Source organism: Symphalangus syndactylus, chromosome 3, assembly GCF_028878055.3.
Source record: "Symphalangus syndactylus isolate Jambi chromosome 3, NHGRI_mSymSyn1-v2.1_pri, whole genome shotgun sequence".
NCBI classification, from domain to species: Eukaryota; Metazoa; Chordata; class Mammalia; order Primates; family Hylobatidae; genus Symphalangus; species Symphalangus syndactylus.
This window is the reverse complement of record NC_072425.2, coordinates 79,169,575-79,189,972: the sequence shown is the minus strand read 5'-3', so window position 1 is coordinate 79,189,972 and position 20,398 is coordinate 79,169,575.

Below are 20,398 nucleotides of genomic sequence, written 5' to 3'. Positions count from 1 at the left end.
ATTTCCATTAGTGAAATTGTCACACATTAAAGACAGAGTAGGCATATTAGAGCTAAAATATATTCAAAGGACCTTTATCAAATAAATGTCAGTTGTGGAAATAAATGTTAAGTTGGAATATATGAAAGATAAATGGAAAATAAATGGAGACCATTCATTCATGGACAGGTAGAGAAACATTCAGTGAAAGCTAAAAAGATTGAAATAGGGTTGGCCGGGCACAGTGGCTCACTCCTGTAATCCCAGCACTTTGGGAGGTCGAGGCAGGTGGATCACGAGGTCAGGAGACTGAGACCCTCCTGACTAACATGGTGAAACCCCGCCTCTACTAAAAATACAAAAAAAAAAAAATAGAATTAGCCAGGCGTGGTGGCGGGCGCCTGTAGTCCCAGCTACTGGGGAGGCTGAGGCAGGAGAATGGCGTGAACCCAAGAGGTGGAGCTTGCAGTGAACCAAGATCACGCCACTGCACTCCAGCCTGGGTGACTGAGCAAGACTCTGACCATCTCAAAAAAAAAAAAAAAAAAAAAAGTTTGAAATAGAGTCATGAAAGGCGATTTATTTGTTTTGAGATAAGTGACATTTAGATAACAACTTGAAACATTGATAGGAAAGTTCCAGTAGGATGGGAATGATTGGAAGGACAAGAGAGTGGGGAAATAATTGACAGGAGGTGCCAGGAGGTGGAAGGAGAGCACAAGTAGACAGATTTTACTTTCCCAGAGGGATTCCTCAACTGGATTGGAAGGGGAGCAACAAAAAGTGACTGGGACATAGCGTGATTTTAAAGGCAGAATGCATCAAAGTCTGGGGGTAGTTGATGCAGAAGACTTTGAACAAATGTGAATATGTCTTTATGGAATGTTCCCATCCTGCACCAATATAAGTGTGCTGCTAAACCCGGGAGAGCTCTCTGGAAGGGACTTCCTTGTTGGTGTTACAGGAAAGGGGTCCCTGTACAGACCCCAAGAGAGGGTTCTTGGATCTCGTGAAAGAAAGAATTCAGGGCCAGTCAGTGGTGCAAAGCAAAAGCAAGTTTATTAAGGAAGTAAAGTGGTGAAAGAACAGCTACTCCATAGACAGAGCAGGGAGTTCCCAAAAGGAAGAAGAGAAATGCGTCCATCCTAGGTACGATACTTGTTTATATATAGGATAAATAAAGATCATGGGAAGATGTGCTATGCTACAAGGGTTTGTGATAAAGGATTAATTTTCTTATGTTTTGCAAGGATCAATATTATTATCTTTAAAGCAAAATTAGGAATGATTCTGTTCTCAAGATAACAGGATATCAGGACAGTCCCAAGTCTGGGCCTGTTTAGTAAACACTATCAATCTGTTCTCTTAACAGTAAACATCTAGAGGCTAGGGATGCCTAACTTTCTGGGAATGCAGCCCAGCAAGTTCCAGCCTTATTTTCTTAGCCTTCACTCAAGATGGAGTCATTCTGGCTGCAAAGCCTTTGACACTAGGAAAAGCACAAATTTTATAAGTGGAACAATTTGGAAACAAGTGTCAGGTAGTCTTTCTTTAGACACAACACGACTTTGACATACAATTTGCAAATAATGCTTTGCAACCACGTCAATAGTGTTATCTTGAGGGGAACTACAGAATTTGAAAATAAATGTACTCTTTACCTAATTACTAAATTTTTTTCATTTATTCTTATCTCTTACAAATATGATTATATTTGTTTAGGAATAAAAGTTTGTTTCTTAAGGAGTTCATCTATTTTGTTGTAGTTCCCATTGGAAAACACTTTGCTTTTTGTTGGAATAGTATAATCCCAATAAGTGACCTGTATACATGAAGGCTAAGAATAGAAACAAGTAATGGTAGCTCAGAGGCTCAGGTTGGAACATAATGGCTCTGCCTCCTGAGAAGAGGGAAGGTCTAATATTACATCAGGCCACATGTGGCATCTTTATATTTGCTAAGGGATAGTTAGTGCTTGCATTTCTCAAAACAGTCTTACATTATCACTATCCGCATTCAACTAGTTCAAAATTCAAGCTTAGCGGATTTTTTTCCACAGCAGTCATGCTAATGTAAATAGCACATTTGCAGTGAAAATGTTCCAGTTTTATTCTTAAGATGTTTTAGAGCAGTGCTTCTCAAATTTTAACGTGCAAGATCCTTACAATCATGTTAAATGCAGATTCCAAGTCAATGTAAGTGTAAGTAGGGAAGTCTGCATTTCAAACAAGCTCCCAAGTGAGGTTGGTGCCTTGCATAGTAAAGTTGTCGTTTGCAGTTAGATACCTGCTTACCAACAGAAAGTGACTAGTTAAGAAGGAACACATGCTCACCAAATGTTTATCTCAATAAATTTCTTTACACAGACTTATTAAAATCAACTTAACATACGATATACATGACACATATAACATCCCAGTCTTTAGAAAAATAAATAGATTTTTTTTGTCTGCCATATATGCCAAATAAATGGAAAACTGAAGATAATTTTTTTGGTTAAAATTTGGTCTAGCATTAAAATTAGTTTGAAGGGTATTTTTCTGAGAAATGAATCTCTCTTTCTCCATATATATTAAAACATATATATAATATCTAATATTTAACTTTAATTTGAAGTAATATTTGCAAGAACAACACTGTAAGGTGGTTTCCACGACCAAATTGTTAAAATAGATGTTTGTAATCAATATTTAACTGACGTGAACATTTTGCATTATGACAGAACAGAGCCCTCAGAAATAATGCTGCATATCTACAACTACCTGATCTTTGACAAACCTGACAAAAACAAGCAATGGGGAAAGGATTCCCTATTTAATAAATGGTGCTGGGAAAACTGGCTAGCCATACGTAGGAAGCTGAAGCTGGATCCCTTCCTTACACCTTATACAAAATTAATTCAAGATGGATTAAAGACTTACATGTTAGACCTAAAACCATAAAAACCCTAGAAGAAAACCTAGGCAATACCATTCAGGACATAGGCATGGGCAAGAACTTCATGTCTAAAACACCAAAAGCAATGGCAACAAAAGCCAAAATTGACAAATCGGAATTAAACTAAAGAGCTTCTGCACAGCAAAAGAAACCACCATCAGAGTGAACATGCAACCTACAGAATGGGAGAAAATTTTTGCAACCTACTCATCTGACAAAGGGCTAATATCCAGAGTCTATAATGAACTCAAACAAATTTACAAGAAAAAAATAAACAACCCCATCAAAAGGTGGGTGAAGGATATGAACAGACACTTCTCAAAAGAAGACATTTGGCCGGGCGCGGTGGCTCACGCTTGTAATCCCAGCACTTTGGGAGGCCAAGGGGGGCGGATCATGAGGTCAGGAGATCGAGACCACAGTGAAACCCTGTCTCTACTAAAAATACAAAAAAAAAAAATTAGCTGGGCATGGTGGCGGGCGCCTGTAGTCCCAGCTACTCAGAGAGGCTGAGGCAGGAGAATGGTGTGAACCTGGGAGGCGGAGCTTGCAGTGAGCCGAGACTGCGCCACTGCACTCCAGCCTGGGGGACAGAGCAAGACTCCGTCTCAAAAAAAAAAAAGAAGACATTTATGCAGCCAACAGACACATGAAAAAATGCTCATCATCACAGGCCATCAGAGAAATGCAAATCAAAACCACAATGAGATACCATCTCACACCAGTTAGAATGGCCATCATTAAAAAGCCAGGAAACAACAGGTGCTGGAGACGATGTGGAGAAATAGGAACACTTTTACACTGTTGGTGGGACTGTAAACTAGTTCAGCCATTGTGGAAGTTGGTGTGGCGACTCCTCAGGGATCTAGAACTAGAAATACCATTTGACCCAGCCATCCCATTACTGGGTATATACCCAAAGGATTATAGATCATGCTGCTATAAAGACACATGCACACGTGTGTTTATTGTGGCACTATTCACAACAGCAAAGACTTGGAACCAACCCAAATGTCCATCAATGATAGACTGGATTAAGAAAATGTGGCATATATACACCATGGAATACTATGCAGCCATAAAAAAGGATGAGTTCATGTCCTTTGTAGGGACATGGATGAAGGTGGAAACCATCATTCTCAGCAAACTATCGCAAGGACAAAAAACCAAACACCGCATGTTCTCACTCACAGGTGGGAATTGAACAATGAGAACACATGGACACAGGAAGGGGAACATCGCACTCCGGGGACTGTTGTGGGGTGGGGGGAGAGGGGAGGGATAGCATTAGGAGATACACCTAATGCTAAATGACAAGTTAATGGGTGCAGCACACCAACATGGCACATGCATACATATGTAACAAACCTGCACATTGTGCACATGTACCCTAAAACTTAAAGTATAATAATAATTTTTAAAAAAGGGAATTCTTATTTGAACTCTGCATTAGCTGAAAGTTCAGTGCATTCTGCAGCTTTCATATGAATTTCTTCCACTACATTAGGTTCTAGATTTTAATATTTGTAGAGTTGGCTGCAGGCAGTAGGGAAAATGCCTTTTGTTCTTAGAAGTCATGAGAATTAAGGGGTCACAAGGCGATTTGGTGCCTTTAAGCCAGATTTCATCCTGTGAAATCCAAGAGCAGATTTTTTTTTTTTTTAACCAAAATTAGTTACTTTAAGAAATGAAGAATAGAAATTCCTTTAACAAAGACAATTCTGTCTGGTAATCTAGTTGACATAAAGGTAATAAGATATTGAATTTTTTAATGATTTCTTTGAGTCTAGGATGTGCCCAAGGAAACCTGTCCCTTGGCAGGAAAATAGCAGACATTTTCTTGAAACTATTGACTCCTGCAACAACTTAGATAAATCTCAATGGCGTTATGGTGAGTGAACAAAGTCATTCAAAAAGTTCACACTGTATTGATTCCATTATATGACATTCTCAAAAGATAAAACTATAGGGATAGAAAATAGATCTGTGATTGCCAGTGCTTGGTGTCATAAGGGAGGCTTTGATAAAGAGGCAGCACGTGGGAATTTTTTTAGGGTGATAGAAATGTATCTTATTGTGGTGATAGTTATATACATGTCTTAGAATTTATAGAAATGTGCGCCAGAAAAAGGTCAATTTTACTGTATGATAATTATAAAAACAAAAGAAAATAGAAAAAGTGTGAGACAAAAAATATTAATTTACCTCAGAAACTAAATGAGCTTTTCCCATTGTATTGAGCTGAGGATTTATGAAAATTGCTTTCTTCCATATGCAGCCAGGCATGAAGCTGACTTCTGCCTCCATTCCCTGGAAGAATACATCGGGGAAATGGTGGTAATAGAAGATGTGACTCTGTTTCCTGGATTTAGATGCCATTACTGCAAGAGCACAGAGGGTTTCATGTAGTTGCAGACAGAAACTATAATGAAAACATTACTTAACAATGTATCACTTTATATTTCTTCTTTCTTTTTTTCTTTTTTTGAGATGGAGTCTTGCTCTGTCGCCCAGGCTGGGGTGCAGTGGCACAGTCCAGGCTCACTGCAACCTCTGCCTCCCGGTTCAAGCGATTCTCCTGCCTCAGCCTCCTGAGTAGCTGGGATTACAGGCACATGTCACCACGCCTGGATAATTTTTCTATTTTTAGTAGAGACGGAGTTTCACCATGTTGGTCAGGATGGTCTCGAACTCCTGACCTCATGATAGGCCCACCTCAGCCTCCCAAAGTGCTGGGATTACAGGCATGAGCCACCGTGCTCGGCCACTTTATATTTCTTTGAATATAATATCCCAAGTAAGAATCTGGGATTGTGGACTGGGCGTGGTGGCTCACGCCTGTAATCCCAGCTACTTGGGAGGCTGAGGCAGGAGAATCGCTTGAACCTGGGAGATGGAGGTTGCTGTGAGCCACGATAGCGCCACTGCACTCCTCCAGCCTGGGCCACAGAGTGAGACTTGGTCTCAAAACAAAACAAAACAAAACAAAACAAAACAAAACAGAATTTGAGATTGTGTTTAAATATAGTAAGTGCATTTGATAATCAACTGCATGGCAGTCAAATCTTAAATTCTAAAACCATTACATCTCTGAGTCAAAAAGTTGTATTTGTGGTAGTATTCTAAAAGAAAAATTATCACCAACAACATCTCAGGGCATTGTAAAAAGTGTTGCTGATTCTTTTCATTAGGGTGGTAATTGCTAATTAAAGCCTAATGTATAGTGGTCTATAAGGGCTTTTTTTTCCTCCATGTTGGAAAAAAACACGGTGTAAGGACAAAGCTGGTGTATATTAAATTAGCCCTGATGCAGATTGGCTTTCCACATTCCGTATAAGGAATCAGAGGTTTATTTTTATTTTATTTTATTTTTTTCTGAGATGGAGTCTTGCTCTGTCGCCCAGGCTGGAGTGCAGCTGCGCGATGTCTGCTCACGGCAAGCTCCGCCTCCCGGGTTCACGCCATTCTCCTGCCTTAGCCTCCCGAGTATCTCAGACTACAGTCACCTTCCACCACACCCGGCTAATTCTTTTTTTTTTCTTTTTTTTTTTTTTGTATTTTTAGTAGAGATGGGGTTTCACCGTGTTAGCCAGGATGGTCTCGATCTCCTGACCTCGTGATCCGCCTTCCTCAGGCTCCCAAAGTGCTGGGATTACAAGCGTGAGCCACCGCGCCTGGCCAGGAATCTGAGGTTTAGGGCGTTGAAGGAATTTGCCCAAAGTCCAGGCACTGATCAAGAGGAGCCATGCTGAGAACCCAGTCTCATAGCTCCAAGCGTGTCTTGACACAGTCAGGTACTCCCTGCTCTCTGCTAAAGGAAGTGAGTAGTTACCATCCACTCATTCAACTAGTATATATCGAATAGAACCTAGGTGACAGGTGCTGCTCCTGGCAGAAGGCGCTGTTCTATTAATAGATGCTGGGGTTGTTTCTCTCATTAGAAATATATTAAACCCCGTACAAAAACAAATGTCTTCCTTTGAGTTTCCTTTGCACTTCCAGAGTTTAGCTAAAAATGCCGATCAAGTGAAAGCAGTTTTCTGCTCGGAATCTGCAAATAAACGTGGATTCTGAGAATTATTATTTTAGAAATTAAATCTTCCCTTCAATTATGTATAAATAACTTGAAATTACTAGAAATTGAAATCAAAGAAAATCTGGAATTACTGAAAATTTTATTTGGAGTTTATTAAAGAATGAAATTATACACACAAAAATACATATATACACGTATACTAACAAATACTAATTCTTTATATCATGCCAACAAAAAGTAATTCTATTGTTTCTGTTCCTACAACACCTAGCTTTACTATTTAATTTTATGTTAAATTTTGATTATTCACATTTAAACATAATGAGAATGCTTTTGGGTCATTGAAAGAACATGATAGTATCATAAATAAATATTGTAAAATATTAAATACTACTAATAAAGTAAATAATTAAAATACTAGTAAATATGGTCTCAATCATTAAATGTAATGATATTTTTATTTTGATCCTTAGCCAAGACTGATCTTTTCATACAACGTCGTTAGAAGGCACTGATTTATATTATTTTTTCAGCACCATGCTGGTAATGCCTCCTAGGAAATAAGCAACTCCCCACATCAGAACGGGCAATGGGAACAACCAGAAGCCTCATGGAGATCTGGCACGGGGGCCAGCGAGGGCAGAACAGGAGTCAGCATTGTGCTCACGGCTCTCTGTTAGCCATGAGGCCTGGTACACCAGCATTCCCTCCACCTTTCCTATATGCCAGGGGATTTATGAAAGTTTTTTTTTTTTATAGGAACAAATAGACTATTTATATCCCCAACGATCACCTTTTTTTTTTTTTTAGACAGAATCTCAAAGTCAATTTTCAGAAAGTATGTGAGTATTTATTGCATTCCAGGTAAAAGCAGCTGCCCATTATATGAAATCTTTTTTTTTTTTTTTTTGAGACAGAGTCTCACTCTGTTGCCCAGGCTGGAGTGCAGTGGTGCGATCTCGGCTCACTGCAACCTCCACCTCCTGGGTTCAAGCGATCTCCTGCCTCAGCCTCCTGAGTAGCTGGGATTACAGGAGTGCACCACCACGCCCAGCTAATTTTTTTTTGTATTTTTAGTAGAGATGGGGTTTCACCATGTGGGTCAGGCTGGTCTCGAACTCCAGACCTCAAATGATCCACCCACCTCGGCCTCCTGAAGTGCTGGGGTTACAGGCGTGAGCTACCGTGCCTGGTGCAACAATCACCTTTGACACTTCATATTAGAGCAGAGAATGTCTTTCCTCTTGATTGTTCAAGAAAAAATATATAAATGTATGCATTCATTTCTATACAATTATGAGCTAAACAATAGTGAATATATCTTATTATATTTAAATAAAATTTAAGTAACAATTTTATTTCATCATTTCTAATAAATAGTATGAATTAAATAGATACTATGAGTAGAATTTGTTGTATGGATAAATGGAAGTAAGCATGGATATGTTTGTATATAATAAAATACAGTCAGCATGAATTTTATCCAATTTTTAAATAAACATAAAATTATAAATTAAAATTAACCAGCCATACCAACCCATTTGAATCTATAGTTTCCTACAAGGGAATGAAAGGCAAAGTAATAGTGAGCCTCCAAATGTTTCAGTCACGAAGTGTAGAGCACCCACAAATCATCTCACCTCTCTGTGGGGGCGCTGTGGGGCACCCCGGCTTCACTAGTGGTGCTTCTCTGAGCTCATGCCTGCACCCTTTCTGCTGGAAGCCTGAACAGTGATGCAGAGATACTGTTTTCTTTGTTGTAGAAAACAGCAGAAGGTATGTGCTCACGAGAGCAATATCAGATCCTCATCAGCTGTGGCTTGCTATCTCCAGCACATCAATGAATGGAGAAAATAAGATTTAAACAAAGGTCAGTGTCTCCATTCTCTAACATTTTACTCAAAATATTGGTTAGGTTAGACTCCACACCCACCAAAACCCAAAAGACATTCCATCTCACAGATGCTCTACATTCTTTCAATACAGAAACTGTACCACAAAGCCTACAATATACACTTGCTTTAGTAAAATAATTGGTCCAGTTAGTAAAAAATGAGTTGAATTAGTGTTCTCCCTCTCACAGATTATAACTTTTTTCAAATACAGAGATGTTTACAGAATTTATCTGAGGTGCTTTCTGTGTATCTCTGAAAACACCTTTGTAATAGTAGGCGCACCCTGGCTAGTGGTTCTCAGCCCTGGCTGCTCACTGGCGTCACCAGGAGAGCTCTGGGCATACTGAGGCCTGAGCCCTTCCCCCGGACACCAATTTAATGGGACTGCGGTGGGGCCTGGGCATGGATGTTTTTAGAAGGATCTGCTGATAGATAAGCAATAAATATGAGTTTATGAACTACACATGGTGATTTGATTTCCTTGAATTCTTCCCTGATTTTCTGATCCATTGCCCCGTATATGAACAGACCAACTTCTAGTGTGTGAAAAGACCAACAGGTTATTAACCTGGCTAAGTGTCTTTGAAAATATAAACGGAGGGACCATGCCTGGAAAGAGTTATGAAAAAAAAAACAAAATATGCACCTGAGAGGGGCACAAAGGAAGCAGGCGAATGTGGGGTCTTTGAGAAGTCACTGCTGATTTTGAGTTTCTCTGAGTACACATTAAAGGAAGTCATTGCAGTTTTCTATGTACTGTGCATTTGGATATTTTCACAATCTGAAACAATAATTCACAGTTTTGGGAAGGGGAACAGATAATGCATTCTAACATAGCATCTTTACTTTCTCTATTATTAGAAACATTATAAAAATCTATCTTTATTTGGCTTGGCATGGTGGCTCACAGCTGTAATCCAGTACTTTGGGAGGCTGAGACGGGCGGATCGCTTGAGGTTGGGAGTTTGAGACCAGCCTAGCCAATATAGTGAAACCCTGTCTCTAGTAAAAGTACGAAAAAAATTAGCCGGGCGTGGTGGTGCATGCCTGTAGTCCCAGCTACTCGGGACGCTGAGGCAGGAGAATCGCTTGAACCCAGGAGGCAGAAGTTGCCATGAGCTAAGATCACGCCACTGCACTCCAGCCTGAGAGATAGAGCGAAACCCCATATAAAAAGAAAAAAGAAAAAAATTCTCTTTACTTGGAGTTTGTCAAATGTATTACCGCTTTGATTATTATTAGTGAAATTTGATGAGTTATATCAAATGATCAGTGATAGCAGATAATATCTACAAGATTTAATGATTAACTATAGGGAAAGAGAAGAGAAAGGAATAGATTTCTAAGTCAAATTCCATTGATAATGATGAGAGTCGTAGGGGGAGGAGTCAATGTGTAGGAGAAAAAACATTTGGTTTAGGACATGCTGAATGTGAGGAGCTTGTGATAAAGGATAGGATAATATGAAAAGCTTCCAAAAGGAGTACACCAGATTATGAGATCTATCTTTTTCCCAAACTAATAAAGGGAAAAAATATCAACTCCATTGTTAATTCTCCGTTGATCCTGATGAAACATCAGTACTGCTGATGAGATGTAAAAATAAAAAGCAGCAAGACTAAAGTTCTCCAAGATTCCTCTAGGATATGTTTGGTGTCTGCATTTGGATTTAGTGTTATTTTATCTATGTTATTCAAGATGCTTTCTATTTGGAACCCCAAGACAAATGGTTTAATGGCTTGCTCTGACTATTTCCACAGAACAACCACCCACAATTTAGTGGCTTAAAAAATGACAGCATTAATTTTGTTCATGAATATGCAATAACTCCGCATGGTTTGGGGATGGCTCAAAGAGCAGGGATGAGGATCATCTGCAGGCTCATCCACTCACACATCTAGTGGTTGATACTAGCTGTTGGATTTCCACGTGGCTCTTCAGCTTCCTCCCAGCGTAGTAGATGGATTCAATGGTGAGTGTACCAGGAGAGCAGAAGGGAGCCAGGCATTGGTGTCTGGCCTTTCCTAACTGAGCTGAGGAAGTCAGATAGTGTCATTTCTACCATATTACAGTCATTAGAAGTGAGCCAGTAAATCTGGCCCATATTCAAAGAGAGGGAAATTAGACTCTATTTTTAAATAAGTGTCAAAGAATTTAAGGGCATATTTTCAGACTGCCAGAGGGATCTCAGAAGGCTCTGCCACCTACAACCAACTATTTCTTTGCATTTTAATAGAATGTTTAAGAGAAATCATAGCTGAAGCTGAGATTATATTTTGGAGTCATCATAGTGAAAGAAATAAAGTACATGCAATTTGATATTTCAGAGCATTTTTTCCCTTTGTCCAAGACATTTTAAATTTGAAATATAGTTTTGGCAGTTTTGTAAGAGATATTATGTAAATTGAAAGGAGAAGATGAGTTTTGGGGTCAATCTTAAAAATTCATTTTGGAGAAGCACAGCATTTGCACAGCATCCCTCTGATTTGGTGCTATTTGTATAAAAGAGCTGTGCTTTCCCAGGAGTGGAAACTACATTATTGGAAAAATATAGGCTCTTTAGGGTAAATGATAGCACAAAGATAGTAAATGTCTTTTCATTTGAAATAACCTTTGTGGAAATGCTATTATTCTCAATATATTGTAAAAGAGATGAATCAGAACAGTGTTAGAAACTATTTAGTGGATCATCTATCTGTGACATATTATAAAGCTAAATGTTGAATTAGCACTTGGCTAACGGAGGCATCATGGCCAGAAAGGGTTCAGCTTTGGAATCCACAACGCTGGTTTTGAATCTTGGTTTGACTTTTGTTTGCCGAGAGATCTTGAAGTTTTGTTATGAGGAATAGAGCACAATTCCTGGTCTCTGCTCCCTGGCTGACACTCAGAAACTGAGACTTGTCATTAAGATTGTGATGGGAGATGATGATGAGAAATTGTTTGACTATCTCAGTAATAGTAGAAATTATTAAAATATTGAATTGTACCCATGAGACTAAGTGGCCAGGCAAGAAGAATGAGATAGGCCCTTTCTTCAAAGTATATGATTTTTTTATTATTGAAGAAACTATTCATAAACCCTTGAAAACAAAGCATATTCAAAGTTTTAAACTGTACCTAAAAGACAGTGCCATAGGAGATGTGAGATTTTGCTAAAAACTTTGACCCTAAAATGGGAAAGTCATGAAAAATGAATTATTTTAAGGGTCTAATTTATTGCATTTTTTGATTCATATGAATTTCCCTTGACAATGTTAATTCAGTTATCAGGGCAAATGAAAAAATAAGCTTTGTAAATTAAAATACAGAAATATTTACAAATTGTGGCTTGTCTCTGGAACTTTTATAATGGGATATTATATTTTAACATAATGTTGGCATAAAATATTATAACCAAGATATCAGCAATATAGTTACAAGTTGTTCTTTCAAAACACAGGGTCATAACTCACAGGTACCTAATTTCAAAATACTTGGCATAATTTACAACTTATAAATCTATAATCTCTTTAAGGCTAATTGTTCTAATGCATAATTAATGCACTAGTGCCATGATTAACTTTTAAGAATGTTGCATTTTCCACACCAGTTTATTGATAACCTAAAATATTGCAGTCATTCTTTTAAAAAGTTGTTAAAGATGTCTCTGTAAAATATAATGGCAAATGCTAGCTATTTTATGAATGGGAATTACAATAGTAAATAGTAAAACTGAAAATATTTTCCAAGAATAAATGTGCTTCCTGTGGGTTTGATCAGCACATCTGATTGAAGATTTGAGGTGAGATACATTGTCCCCATTAAGTTTAAGGGTTTCAGTGGAAAATTAGCTGTTCTACTTTTTGAAATGCAGAGCATTTGTGAAAATGCCAAATGCATCTCTACTAGAATCTTATCCGTGAGCAAATGAGTAATGTAAGTCAGATACAATGGTTAATTCTGTGGTTTGCCAAATCTGTACACTTTCCTGTTACTTTGTAGATTGTAAAATAACGATGCAGGGTTCACCCTAATGATCAATTGTTTTCCTTACTAAAATGTAAGCATTTAAAAGATCTGCCTAATTTTTTCTCAGTGTATGTCAGGCAGATCTATACTTCCAACTCCTAAAGCATTCTTCTAAAGCCGTTTATTAGAGCACACACTAATGGCTTATCAATTAAGCAAACATGATCAGTATTGAGCACTTGCTCTGCTCCAGGGTGCCGGTGCTAGGTTCATGTGCATCAGGGAGACAGAGTCATTGTCCTCATGAAGCTTATATGGGGGCAGATTGATTGAACTGACACCTCTGATTCCCTTTTAAGCCTGTAAGCAGCTGCTCTATAAAGCAGGTATTTCAAACACAACCACCTTCAGAGACGAGGTGATCCTGCTGAGTGGGTGAAGCAGGCCAGGCATGAGGCTGCAAGCAGTGGTTTAGACCAGTTCATTGGAGAATCTATGCCTTATTAAAAGTATTTCCTTCCAAAAATGTGAAAGGAAGACGTGTCCTTTTCCCCAAATCATTTAGAAAGCTTGCTTTGTCACCTCTGCTTCTAAGGAGTCCCGGTTGGTCTCCAAAAGGAAGCTTTCTCTAAAGAACAGTGCAGTACAAAGTAAGACGGGACAAGACTCAGGGGGCCCATTCCTGAGCTGTTCAGCCACTTGCCCACCTCAGGTAAACACTGAGCCCGGTGGTCTTTCAGTCATTCCAGGTCTGATGTTCTACAGTTTTGTCAGGTTATCTGGGAGAAATTTTGATGCTGAAGAGTCCCAAAAGTAGGAGAAGCATTTCAAACTGAGGTCTAAGATGTTTTCAAGTTGTAGCAGAGTTGCCTTGAAGAAGGTAACTCGGGCTTTGCCCTTTGCCCTCACCTGTAGCCAACACATCCATACCTCACCTCTAATACAGCAACCCCTGTTTGACATGTTGTATATATTAAGCTTTTACTCAAGATGTCATTTAATGAAAAGGATTTTGCTGCTTAAAAAGCAGTGGCAAATAGCAGCTAGCCTCTTGAATACGCAGTCCTGTAAGATTTGAGCACATGATTTTTTAGAAAAATAAGAGAAAATTATAACATCACTTGACCTGTTGGGATATTGACATCACTGTCAGATTTCACAAAACCACGTGTGCGTCTGGTGAAATCCAAGATCCACCCTTTCTAACTGTATGCTCTTAGGTAGCTAATTAATTTTTCTAGGACTCAGTCTTCCATTCATTAAATGGGAAACTTACCACATAGGGCTTTTGAGAGGGTTACATGAGTCAGTACAAGCAGAGAACTTAGTACTTTCCCTGTCACGTAGTAAGCACTCCTTGTCATCCTTGGATTTTGTGGTAATTTGGAGGAGAATGGCACTCGGATCTCTGTTGGTATAATTTTTACCAAAGTAAAATTTGGTTGAAATAGCATTCAGATTTAGACTTAAGGAGAGGATATTTCTTAGAAAGGAAGGCTAAGCTTAATGGGGGAGAAGAGTTTTCAGTGAGGCCTTGGGGCAGGGGACTGACTCCACTGGGCATTACTTGTGCAAAAGGGATAAAATGTAGAGATAGATAGTTTTTTTTTCTGGTATATTTATTCCAGTTTGTCTAGAGGCATCTATTGTTAAAGTCAGTGTTGTACTTTTATTTTGTGAAATCATATTTCTGAGTCCTGAACAAAAGACTTTCAAGATAGATTTTACTGACAGAGAAATGGAGTGCCACATTCCATAGCTTTGCATATAGAGCTTCACATGCAAAGCGCTTTGCATCTCAAGGGCTAAGCCAGGCTGACTTTAAGCAAGTAGCTTTCCTGTAAACTGTAAAGTAAAACAGACAGGAAACAGCTATGAAGGTGAGAAAAATGCCTCCTGCAGAAGAGCAGACATAGGGGAGCGTAAATAGTATACCCTGCCTAGACCCTGAGAAGGACCGAGACCTGCATGCTGCACATTGAGAGGGACGTAGCTGCGGATGCTCATTACTTGGGATTTTCAGTGATACCTCAATCCACAATTTCCTAAAAAAAAAAAAAAAAGTCTTTAAAATATGTGCATCTAGGAATCAAAGTGTCATTCAATGGCTTATTGGTCCTCAAATGACAGCTTGGGGTTACATCTTATTTTCTATGTCATGGAGTACTCCTACATTATATTCATTACAGGAGAATTAACTATGTCAATTCTTATGTGCATCTCTTCCTTAGCTGATTATTCGTTAGGGAAAAAGCTTTTGCTTGTTTATTAACTTGTCTCCTTTCTACTCTTCTGATTATTATTTTGTAACCAAAACAGGATTTTAAAATTCATAGACACTAAAATATTCCAGACTTTTAGCACTGGTTTCTAATATTTTGGGAGGAGAAGTTTCATTTTTTCTTGAAAATGAAGGTGTAAAGATACTAAATTCCTTGAGTGGAACATCTGGGTTTCATAGAAACTTTGGAGCTATACGATAGTTAGAGAGAATGTAGACAGAGTTTCTCATTCTATATAGATAATGAAACTGAGGCCCAGAGAGGGTGAGTGACTTGTAGAAGGTCCCCCAGTGAGTTCCAGATCCTGGATGCATGCAGCATTGCTAACTCTGAGAGCTAAGTTCTCGGCATGCCCCCACCTTCACTACACCACACAATACAGGGGAAGGGGTGCATCTCTAGAATACGGCTGGAAAATACACTAGGGAAAACTTTAGATCCACTAGCAGAGTCCAGTGCTCCTCTTGGAGGAAGTGACCAGAAAGAATAAGGCACAATCAGCTGTTGAAGAAAAGCTGATTTCTCAACCAGATTATATACATTATCATCCATGTTAGTTACCTTTGCTGAATAATTCTGTCCTCAACTCAGCTCTCTGAAGAAACCTCCAGGAATTAGCAGGGGTTTGAGTAGAGATGGCATGTGTTTGGGCCCTGATGAAAATGATAAAATTGTGGCCTGGTTGCAGTTTGTGTGCTGAAGGAAGAGCATGATGCAGTTCATTGGTATGAAAAATGAATGCAACTAAAACCTAAACATTAAAACTTGGCCTTTATTACCAAACTGAAAGTGCTTCCAATTGAGACTCCCTGGGTTTTAATTGTTCTTCAGGAAAATTACATGTTGTCAGAGTAGAAGTTTAATGTCTGTTCACAGTCCGGAGTTTTTGGAATAACTTCCTTCACAGCGTGTGTGTTTGAAACATAAAAAGGGATTTTTGGTTTGTATATAGTTAGTGGGATTACGACTGCCTCTCTAGATGCTTTCAACAAATATTTAAGAAATCCATAAGGTCTACTATTTAAAACAGAATAAACATTTAAATTTAAGATACGTTGATCATTTTGGTAAAACGTTTAAAAAATAAGCTATCATGAACTGACAAAACCAACATCATTTAAAAAAATTCAACATGGTGAAAACTTTATGAGACTTATACCATAGACCAAATTTGTAACTTTAGCCTTGATACACTACTGCTTGTAAATAGAAATGTTCTTACTACAAAGTAATGTGTTCAGATACACCCAAAATTTATTAAAGGCATGTCAACAACCAAATTCTGTGGTAGAAGGTTTTTCATACATTATTTTACATGACCTTTGAGGAATTCTAATTTCATATTCCCATTTTCAGAAGAGTTGGTTAGTTACTGAATTCAACAAATGAGTGTGAGCAGGGGCCTGGAGTACTTAAAAAGAATAAACAAAATGCCTTTAAATCAGAAACACAAAATTGCTAGTAATTTCAGTTAATTGCACTTTACTCCGTGTAGCTACAATTGTAGATATCTAGAAAAAATATCTATGCTAAAAGCCTGCCATCTGGAAAAGTCGAAAGAATGATGAGCTGGTATTAAATCTCAGTACTCCTGGCATATGGAGTATCTCTGCCATGTTAAGAGCAGACCTTGGTATGAGACTGACTCTGGGCTTTACATATGAATTTGGAATTGCCAATATCTCTACTTGAACTATGTGAGACAATAAAAGTGCTCCCTTATACACTTTAGATAATGGGCCCTTTGGGGGATCTGATGTTCATTCCGCCTTTCCCAGAAAAATACAACTATAATAAAATGTTGTAATCAGTTTCAGTTTATTTATTGCTGATCTTTTATTTTTGTTTTAATTTAACATGGCAATCCACTTTCTATAGTCAAAAGTGCAATTTAAAGAACTCTAACAACTCACAATCTAGAAGAACGTCTTTGGAAATTTTAGGATTCAAATCTAAAACAAATCTTGAGATGTCTTTTTCCTAGATTGTACTGATGTTACAAGTGCCTTATGTAATACCCAGCTCTTCCCCGTGGAGATTTCTCAGTGAAAGAGCCACAGCACATGTTCACAAGAGCATCAAGAATAAGAGGGCCAGTACCTAGGAAGAAAGATTGGCTAGCATTCTCTCTCCCCCATCAAATATAAATGGATTTAGCACAGGGATTTGGTTTAATTCACTACTGCCAGCACCTAGAACAATGCTTGAAATTTTTAATATGACAATGCACAATTCAAGAGGAAATAATAACATTGCATTAGTCTGTTCTCACACTGCTATAAAGACATGCCTAAGACTTGGTAATATATGAAGAAAAGAGTTTCATTGACTCACAGTTCCGCAGGCTGTACAGGAGGCGTTGCTGGGGAGGCCTCAGGAAACTTACAATCACGGCAAAATGCGAAGGGGAAACGCACATCTTCACATGACTGATAGGAAAGAGAGAGCGGGCAGGTGCTATACACTTTGACAACCATCAGGTCTCTTGAGAACTCACTATAATGAGAATAGCAATAGCAAGAGGGAAGTCTGCTCCCACGATTCAATCACCTCCTCTAACATTGTGGATTACAATTCGCTAAGAGACGGGTGGAGACACAGAGCCAAACTATATCAAACATTAGTACGTGAAAGTAGTTACTGTGATAAAACAGTTTTAACCAACATACAATTAGTTATACGATTTTTATAATGTTTTCAGTGTTAAAATTTTTGAAAAAACTGCAGAAAAACAAGTGGGAGTGAACAAAATTACATTGACAGCGGTAAGTTGTAATGTTTAATTCTTTGACTGTTTCAGTGGGAGCTAGAAATTGGTTTGATACACTTTTTAGTTCAGTTGGAATACTCCACGTCTCCACTTTGCCTAATATATGCTGCAGCAATAAAATAATTTTCCTCCTGAGATTTCTAGTAATTTGGGGAGTGCTTATTTGCAAAGAATTGAAAAAAAAGTGATACAAATTGTTGTATCACGCAAACTATGTGGTTTTGTATTTTCGACTAATTGCTGAAGGGCACTTACACACAAAAAATATCAGATTCCTCAAAGAAGAGATATTTAAGGCAAGCAAAGAAATGTATAGGTCAGTTTCCTTCAAATAATTTTATTTCTTACTCTTAAAAAACTTTTATTTCAGATTCAGGGGCTACATGTGCAGGTTTGTTACATGGATGTATTGCATGGTGCTATGGTTTGGGCTTCTATTGATTCCCTTACCCAATACTAAACATATACCCAATTGGTAGTATTCAAACTCTGCTGCCTTTTCTCCCATCCCATTTTTGGAGTCCCCGGTGTCTACTGTTCCTATCTTTATTTTCCAGTGTTTAGCTCCCACTTATAAGTGAGAATATACAGCGTTTGTTTTTCTGTTTCTGCCTTAATTTGCTTAGGATAGTGGTCTCCAGCTGCACTCATGTTGCTGCAAAGGACATGATTTTGTTCTTTTTATGGCTGTGCAGTATTCCACGGTATATATGTACCACATTTTCTTTATCCAGTCCATTGTTGATGGGCACCTAGGTTGATTCCATGTCTTTGCCGTTGCGAATAGTATTTTGATAAACATAGGAGTGCAGGTGTCTTTTTGGAAGAATAATTTATTTTTCTTTGGGTAGCTACCTAGTAATGGGATTGCTGGGTCAAATAGTAGTTTTATTTTTAGTTCTCTGAGAAATCATCAAACTGCTTTCCACAGGAGCCAAATTAATTTACATTCTCTCCAACAGTTTGTAAGTGTTCCCTTTCTTTTTTTTATTTTTTTTATTATTTATTTATTTATTTATTTATTTATTTATTTATTTAATTTTTGAGACAGAGTCTCGCTGTGGCCCAGGCTGGAGTGCAGTGGCGCGATCTCGGCTCACTGCAGGCTCTGCCCCCCGGGGTTCACGCCATTCTCCTGCCTCAGCCTCCCGAGTAGCTGGGACTACAGGCATCCGCCACCTCGCCCGGCTAATTTTTTTTTTTTTTTTGTATTTTTAGTAGAGATGGGGTTTCACTGTGTTAGCCAGGATGGTCTCGATCTCCTGACCTCGTGATCCACCCGCCTCGGCCTCCCAAAGTGCTGGGATTACAGGCGTGAGCCACCGCGCCCAGCCAAGTGTTCCCTTTCTCTACAACCATGCCAACATCTGTTGTTTTTTGACTTTTTAATAATAGCCGTTCTGACTGGTGTGAGATAATATCTCATTGCATCTTTTTGATGATTAATGATGTTGAGCATTTTTTTCATTTGCTTCTTGGCCACTTGTATGTCTCTTTTGAGAAATGTCTATTCCTTTTGCCCACTTTTTAATGAGGTTATTTGGGTTTTCTGTTGATTTGTTTAAGTTCTTTATAAATTCTGGATATTTGTTTTTTGTTGGGTACATAGTTTACAAATATCAAACATTTTCAATCTAGAAACTTGGATCTTTGATTTTTATGATGATAAATTGAGGCATATTGCAAGAAAAACATTTGAATCAGAATATTTACCAACGTTATCGTAATAGTGAATTATATTTTTACTTGTCCCTACATTTTGGTAATAAAAATTAAATTTTGCTAAATAATAATTAAGTGCTGGTCCAAGATGGTGGACTGATTATTCTTCCAGGGGGCCAATTTCAACGACAATAAATGAGAAAATGATGTGAATCAGTAACAATACAAATTTAAGCTAATTTCTATAGTGTACATGTTCTTTGAAGCCACAAGTATCTATCACTGTAAGATTAAGACATTTGGAAAATTTCTTATATATATGAGATATGTCATATATATGTATGTATATAAACTACAACGTTTCTATGGTATATGATGTGAGCTATTTTCAAATATGTGAGTTCCAACTTCCCTCTGTTAAGGAACACTTAACTTTGAGTGATTCATGTGACTTCTGAGACCAACTGTCCCCAGCCTCTGAGATTCAGATAAAAACAAGTATCCTTAGCTTTAGATTAGTCAAATGGCACTGAGCATCTATGGTGATGAAGGATATATTTTTGGTAGTCATTTTACCAAAGATGGTGCTGTGAAAACCATCAAAATATAAATCATGGCCTTAACCATCTATCTGAGAAGACAAGACTAATACACTTGAAACACAAGAAACAAATGCAAGAGAATATAAATATACTTGTCATTGAATTTTGTAATACAGCCTACAAATGTTATAGAGGTTCATCTAAATGAGGAAGTCAATGATGCATAGTATAATAAAGATATGCTTCCTAGAATACGTTGTGTAGATGGATTTGAATAGGCAGATGGATAAAGATGAACATTTAAGACATGAGCAAATGCCTACACACCTGAAAAAATGTGGCAA